General features: G+C 55.7%; 2 non-coding genes and 1 pseudogene across 2 annotated transcripts; all 3 read left to right on the top strand.

The window, feature by feature from the left end:
• Window positions 1-2,322: 2,322 nt before the first annotated feature.
• LOC144431589 (small subunit ribosomal RNA) lies at window positions 2,323-4,132 on the top strand. Its single transcript, XR_013480152.1, has one exon. It is a non-coding gene; the product is annotated as a small subunit ribosomal RNA (ribosomal RNA).
• Window positions 4,133-4,411: 279 nt separating this feature from the next.
• Window positions 4,412-4,565, top strand: LOC144431524 (5.8S ribosomal RNA). Its single transcript, XR_013480089.1, has one exon. It is a non-coding gene; the product is annotated as a 5.8S ribosomal RNA (ribosomal RNA).
• A 288-nt stretch (window positions 4,566-4,853) lies between these two features.
• The window catches only part of LOC144431705 (large subunit ribosomal RNA), a 3,695-nt pseudogene continuing 3,548 nt past the window's right edge, over window positions 4,854-5,000 (top strand).

Raw genomic sequence — 5,000 nt, 5'->3', positions numbered from 1 at the left:
CGGCGTCGAAAGAAGCCGAGCCGAAAAAAGTTAAAGTACAAACGTGCAAGCATACTAACCTAACCCTAGGTAAGGCATGTCAGAGCGAAAGACAGTAATTTCGAATGAGCCAAGAAAGAGCGGTGCGGGGCCGGTCGGAGCGCACCCTTTTCTCGGTGGCTGGCGGGCGAGAGAGTGCTGCGTCGCCGGCATCGGCGTCGAAAGAAGCCGAGCGGAAAAAAGTTAAAGTACAAACGTGCAAGCATACTAACCTAACCCTAGGTAAGGCATGTCAGAGCGAAAGACAGTAATTTCGAATGAGCCAAGAAAGAGCGGTGCGGGGCCGGTCGGAGCGCACCCTTTTCTCGGTGGCTGGCGGGCGAGAGAGTGCTGCGTCGCCGGCATCGGCGTCGAAAGAAGCCGAGCCGAAAAAAGTTAAAGTACAAACGTGCAAGCATACTAACCTAACCCTAGGTAAGGCATGTCAGAGCGAAAGACAGTAATTTCGAATGAGCCAAGAAAGAGCGGTGCGGGGCCGGTCGGAGCGCACCCTTTTCTCGGTGGCTGGCGGGCGAGAGAGTGCTGCGTCGCCGGCATCGGCGTCGAAAGAAGCCGAGCCGGAAAAAGTTAAAGTACAAACGTGCAAGCATACTAGCCTAACCCTAGGTAAGGCATGTCAGAGCGAAAGACAGTAATTTCGAATGAGCCAAGAAAGAGCGGTGCGGGGCCGGTCGGAGCGCACCCTTTTCTCGGTGGCTGGCGGGCGAGAGAGTGCTGCGTCGCCGGCATCGGCGTCGAAAGAAGCCGAGCCGGAAAAAGTTAAAGTACAAACGTGCAAGCATACTAACCTAACCCTAGGTAAGGCATGTCAGAGCGAAAGACAGTAATTTCGAATGAGCCAAGAAAGAGCGGTGCGGGGCCGGTCGGAGCGCACCCTTTTCTCGATGGCTGGCGGGCGAGAGAGTGCTGCGTCGCCGGCATCGGCGTCGAAAGAAGCCGAGCCGAAAAAAGTTAAAGTACAAACGTGCAAGCATACTAGCCTAACCCTAGGTAAGGCATGTCAGAGCGAAAGACAGTAATTTCGAATGAGCCAAGAAAGAGCGGTGCGGGGCCGGTCGGAGCGCACCCTTTTCTCGGTGGCTGGCGGGCGAGAGAGTGCTGCGTCGCCGGCATCGGCGTCGAAAGAAGCCGAGCCGAAAAAAGTTAAAGTACAAACGTGCAAGCATACTAACCTAACCCTAGGTAAGGCATGTCAGAGCGAAAGACAGTAATTTCGAATGAGCCAAGAAAGAGCGGTGCGGGGCCGGTCGGAGCGCACCCTTTTCTCGGTGGCTGGCGGGCGAGAGAGTGCTGCGTCGCCGGCATCGGCGTCGAAAGAAGCCGAGCCGAAAAAAGTTAAAGTACAAACGTGCAAGCATACTAACCTAACCCTAGGTAAGGCATGTCAGAGCGAAAGACAGTAATTTCGAATGAGCCAAGAAAGAGCGGTGCGGGGCCGGTCGGAGCGCACCCTTTTCTCGGTGGCTGGCGGGCGAGAGAGTGCTGCGTCGCCGGCATCGGCGTCGGAAGAAGCCGAGCCGAAAAAAGTTAAAGTACAAACGTGCAAGCATACTAGCCTAACCCTAGGTAAGGCATGTCAGAGCGAAAGACAGTAATTTCGAATGAGCCAAGAAAGAGCGGTGCGGGGCCGGTCGGAGCGCACCCTTTTCTCGGTGGCTGGCGGGCGAGAGAGTGCTGCGTCGCCGGCATCGGCGTCGAAAGAAGCCGAGCCGAAAAAAGTTAAAGTACAAACGTGCAAGCATACTAACCTAACCCTAGGTAAGGCATGTCAGAGCGAAAGACAGTAATTTCGAATGAGCCAAGAAAGAGCGGTGCGGGGCCGGTCGGAGCGCACCCTTTTCTCGGTGGCTGGCGGGCGAGAGAGTGCTGCGTCGCCGGCATCGGCGTCGAAAGAAGCCGAGCCGAAAAAAGTTAAAGTACAAACGCGATGCTAATGAGCGAGCCGTTGTCTCGACTAATATGTAGGGGGCGTTCGATCGAGCGTCTGGCTTGAGCGCTTGTCGGCCTAGCAGAACGGTCGCATTGTTATGCCCGGGTTTTAGGCACCGCTGCAGGCGGCCGGCAGAGCTCTTGTTTGTGCGAAACTGAATGGATCGAGCCCGAGAGAGGGCGAGCAAAGAAAAAACGCAAATCGCTCCGCCTGGCACTGCCGGCGAGAGCGTGGACGTCGCGGCCAGCGACTGTCGAAGCTGAGTACGGCCGCAGGCGATCGCCTCGGTCTTAAACGAATGCGACGAGCACGCGCCGGGCGGCCCAGCAAGGGCCGAGCGCAGCTGTCGCAGCTATCTGGTTGATCCTGCCAGTAGTGATATGCTTGTCTCAAAGATTAAGCCATGCAGGTGCAAGTACGAGTTCTCGTAAAGCGAAACTGCGAATGGCTCATTAAATCAGTCTTGGTTTATTTGGTCTCGTAAGCGAAGTGGATAACTGTGGTAATTCTAGAGCTAATACATGCATTAAGCGCCGACTTCGGGAGGCGCGCTTTTATCAGATCAAAACCGACCGGGTTCGTCCTGTGACGTTTGATGACTCTGGATAACCACGCGGATCGTACGGTCTCTGCACCGACGACGTATCATTCAAGTGTCTGCCCTATCAACTGTCGAAGGTACGCTACGTGCCTACCTTTGTGATAACGGGTAACGGGGAATCAGGGTTCGATTCCGGAGAGGGAGCCTGAGAAACGGCTACCACATCCAAGGAAGGCAGCAGGCGCGCAAATTACCCATTCCCGACACGGGGAGGTAGTGACGAAAAATAACAATACAGGACTCTAACGAGGCCCTGTAATTGGAATGAGTACATCCTAAAACTCTTAACAAGTATCCATTGGAGGGCAAGTCTGGTGCCAGCAGCCGCGGTAATTCCAGCTCCAACAGTGTATGCTAAAGTTGTTGCGGTTGAAAAGCTCGTAGTTGGAATTTGGGCGAGCGCCGCCGGTCCGTCGCAAGGCGTGTCACTGGTTGCGTTCGCCTCACCTTCGGTTCTCCGTCGGTGCTCTTGACTGAGTGTCGGCGGTGGCCGATAAGTTTACTTTGAAAAAATTAGAGTGTTCAAAGCAGGCTGTTCGCCTGCATAGTGTTGCATGGAATAATGGAATAGGACCTCGGTTCTATTTTGTTGGTTTTCGGAGCACGAGGTAATGATTAAGAGGGACAGACGGGGGCGTCCGTACTCTGCCGTTAGAGGTGAAATTCTTGGATCGGCGGAAGACGAACTACTGCGAAAGCATTCGCCAAGAATGTTTTCTTTAATCAAGAGCGAAAGTCAGAGGTTCGAAGACGATCAGATACCGTCCTAGTTCTGACTATAAACGATGCCAACTAGCGATCGGGAGGCGTTACCATGACGACCTTTCCGGCAGCTTCCGGGAAACCAAAGTCTTTGGGTTCCGGGGGAAGTATGGTTGCAAAGCTGAAACTTAAAGGAATTGACGGAAGGGCACCACCAGGAGTGGAGCCTGCGGCTTAATTTGACTCAACACGGGGAAACTCACCCGGCCCGGACACAGGTAGGATTGACAGATTGAGAGCTCTTTCTTGATTCTGTGGGTGGTGGTGCATGGCCGTTCTTAGTTGGTGGAGCGATTTGTCTGGTTAATTCCGATAACGAACGAGACTCTGGCATGCTAAATAGTTACGCGACCTTCTCGGTCGGCGTCTAACTTCTTAGAGGGACTAGTGGCGTTTAGCCACACGAGATTGAGCAATAACAGGTCTGTGATGCCCTTAGATGTCCGGGGCCGCACGCGCGCTACACTGAGTGAAGCAGCGAGTGTCTAACCTAGGCCGAAAGGTCCGGGTAACCCGTTGAACCTCATTCGTGATTGGGATAGGGACTTGCAATTGTTTCCCTTGAACGAGGAATTCCCAGTAAGCGCAAGTCATCAACTTGCGTTGATTACGTCCCTGCCCTTTGTACACACCGCCCGTCGCTACTACCGATTGAATGGTTTAGTGAGATCCTTGGATCGGCCCCGTCGCGGCTGGCAACGGCCGCGTCGGCGTGTCGAGAAGACGATCAAACTTGATCATTTAGAGGAAGTAAAAGTCGTAACAAGGTTTCCGTAGGTGAACCTGCGGAAGGATCATTACCGAAGGTGGTGGTAGGCCCCGGCCGACCGCGCACTGAATTGTCTTTGGGTGCCGCCGAGAGGGCGGCCGTCAATCGGGGTTCCGCCCCGTGCGACACGCGTAACACGTTGGCATAGCAAGGCAGCCGAGTGCGATGGTGGCTTCTGGGCACCGCGCTCGATGTGGTCGCTCGGCGCCGTTTGTTGGTGTTTTTGTGCAGTTGTTGTCGGTGGTGGTTTTGTGGTCGATCCCACAGTGTGACGTCCGCGCGCTTCGGCGCCGGGCGAAACGTCGAGGACGACTCTTAACGGTGGATCACTCGGCTCGCGAGTCGATGAAGGACGCAGCCAAGTGCGAGAAGTAATGTGAATTGCAGAACACATTGAACGTCGACCTTCTGAACGCGAATTGCGGTCTCGGGTCAATCCCGGGACCGCGTCTGCCTCAGGGTCGCGTTCGTCCTCACCCGAGGGCCGTCGCCTGGCCTCTGCGAAGACGGCCGGGCGTCGCCCCAAGTTGAAGCGGTCGCCGAGCTTTCTCGGCGCGACCGCGTGTCCCGTACACCGCCGGCCCCTCGACGTGTTCAACTACGTTCGAGGGGCGGGTCCAGGTCGGTCGGTCCGGTCACGAGATCAAGACCGACCGTGGGCCAAGGCGGCGACGGTACGCGCTCGGTCGGCGCCGGCGGCGACGACTTGCGATGCCAGCGGGCCGTGTAAGAAGCGGCCCGCTTGACACATACGACCTGAGTTCAGGCGAGAGCACCCGCTGAATTTAAGCATATTATTAAGCGGAGGAAAAGAAACCAACAGGGATTCCCTGAGTAACGGCGAGTGAACCGGGAAGAGTCCAGCGTCGAATCTGCGCGCTTTTCGAGCGCGCCGAGTT

The sequence above is a fragment of the Styela clava genome, chromosome 13, assembly GCF_964204865.1.
Source record: "Styela clava chromosome 13, kaStyClav1.hap1.2, whole genome shotgun sequence".
NCBI lineage: Eukaryota > Metazoa > Chordata > Ascidiacea > Stolidobranchia > Styelidae > Styela > Styela clava.
The sequence above is the reverse complement of the archived record's forward strand: the minus strand, read 5'-3'. Positions and strand labels throughout refer to the sequence as shown.